Source organism: Triticum aestivum, chromosome 3D, assembly GCF_018294505.1.
Source record: "Triticum aestivum cultivar Chinese Spring chromosome 3D, IWGSC CS RefSeq v2.1, whole genome shotgun sequence".
Taxonomy (NCBI): domain Eukaryota; kingdom Viridiplantae; phylum Streptophyta; class Magnoliopsida; order Poales; family Poaceae; genus Triticum; species Triticum aestivum.
The window spans coordinates 319,882,011-319,884,148 of NC_057802.1; positions in this window are offsets into that span (position 1 = coordinate 319,882,011).

Consider the following 2,138-nt stretch of genomic DNA (forward strand, 5'->3'; position numbering starts at 1 on the left):
GATATATGCCTCATGGCTGCCCATGGTATTTTGAGTGCGAAATTTTGCTGACGAGGCACGTGGAGTGCGAAGAATGTGGGCGTGTCGTGGGGCACGCATCCCTATTTGCGGCGAACGCATGCAAGTTCCCATGATGGGGAACGGGTTCGAACCTGTTTACTGTTGTCGCCGGCCTTTACGACGGGTCGGCATTTGGACCTGTATGGGCCGGTTTGGTGTTCGGCCGCTAGGGCCGCAGTGTGTTCTTCGGTCCAGAGTGAGCTTTCTGTGTTGCCGTTGATAGTTATGACGCCCGAAGGACAGGGCATCTTCAACTTGAGGTACGTGTAATGCGGGATGGCATTGAACTTAGCGAGCGTCGTTCAGCCGAGGAGGGCGTGATAGCCGCTGCGAAAAGGTGCAATGTCGAAGATCAAGTCCTCGCTTTGGAAATTGTTCGGAGAGCCGAACACTACTTCAAGCGTCACAGTGCCTGTGCAGCGGGCCTCCACTCCCGGAATGACCCCCTTGAAGGTGGTGTTACTGGGTTTGATCCTTGACGGGTCGATCCCCATCTTTCTCATCATGTCCTCGTATATTAGATTGAGGCTACTACCCCCGTCCATTAGGACTCTAGTGAGGTGGAATCCATCGATGATCTGGTCGAGCACTAAGGCTGCAGACCCTCCATGGCATATGCTGGTCGGGTGGTCCCTGCGATCAAAAGTGATCGGGTAGGCTGACCATGGGTTGAACTTTGGTGCGACGGGCTCGACGGCATATACGTCTCGCAGCGCTCGCCTCCTCTCCTTCTTCAGTATGTGGGTTGCATAGATCATGTTCACCGTCTTAACCTCGAAAGAGAAGGGTTTCTGGCTTCCACTATTCGGCCCGCGGGGCTCCTCATTGTCCTCGCTTCGTGGGCTTTTGCTCAAGTCTTCCGCTGTGAGCTTGCCGGCCTGTTTGATCACCCAACACTTACGGTTAGAGTGGTTGGCGGGCTTCTCCGATGTGTCGTGGATCTGGCAGGGCCTGTCCAGAATTGTGTCTCGTCTGGACGGGCCATCGATGTTACCCTTAGGGACCTTCTTCGTGGTCTGGACTTCGGATTTCCGAATCCGGCATTTACTGATGTATCATCGCCCTCACCGTCGTTGTGGAGACGTTTACTCTTGCTGCATCGCGGCTTTCCGTTTCCGTCCCGAACCTCGGAGGTACCGGGTGTGTCGGGGTTGGTGTTTTTGCGAGCGAGCCAACTGTCTTCGCCCGCGGAAAAGCGGGTCATGAGAGAAGTAAGGGCTGCCATAGTTCTTGGTTTGTCCTGACCGAGCTGCCTTATGAGCCATTTGTCCTTGACATTGTGCTTGAAAACGGCCAGGGCCTCGGCATCCGAACAGTCGACAATCTGGTTCTTCTTGGTCAGGAATCGATTCCAAAATCGTCGGGCAGACTCTCCGGGCTGTTGTGTAATGCGATTTAGGTCGTCAGCATCCGGAGGCCGGACATAGGTGTCCTAAAATTCGCTCGAAAGGCGTCCTCAAGCTCTTCCCAGCAGCCTATAGAGTCTTCTGGAAGGCTGTTCAACCAGTGTTGAGTTGGTCCTTTAAGCTTTAGTGGCAGATATTTAATGGCGTGGAGGTCATCTCCTCGTGCCATGTAAATGTGGAGGAGGAAATCCTCTATCCATACGGCCGGGTCTGTTGTTCCGTTGTATGGTTCGATGTTCACAGGCTTGAAGCCTTCTGGGAATTGGTGTTGCATTACCCTCTATGTGAAGCACAGGGGGTGTGCGGCTCCCCGAACTCGGGCTACATCGCGTCGGAGGTCTTTGGCCATCCGAGTCCGCTCCTGCTCCCTGAATCTATCGTTTCGGTTCAGCAAATTGTGATATCCTTCCCGGTGAGTGGGTGGGTCTTCTCTGGGTACATAGATGGACCTGTTACGGCCTCTTTGAGCGTCTAGGTCATGGCGGAGGTCGTATTCGTAGGCCGGGCGCACTTGATCCTTGCCGTGACGGTGAGGTGGGGCGGCGGGGTGCTCGGCCTCGTCAACTTCTCTGTCCCGCCCTCTAGGGGGCGGTCCGGCTGTTCAGCACATGTGTGTGTGTTGGATGTATTGGCTCTATGGCCTTGTCGTCGAACTACGGTAGCAATCTTTGC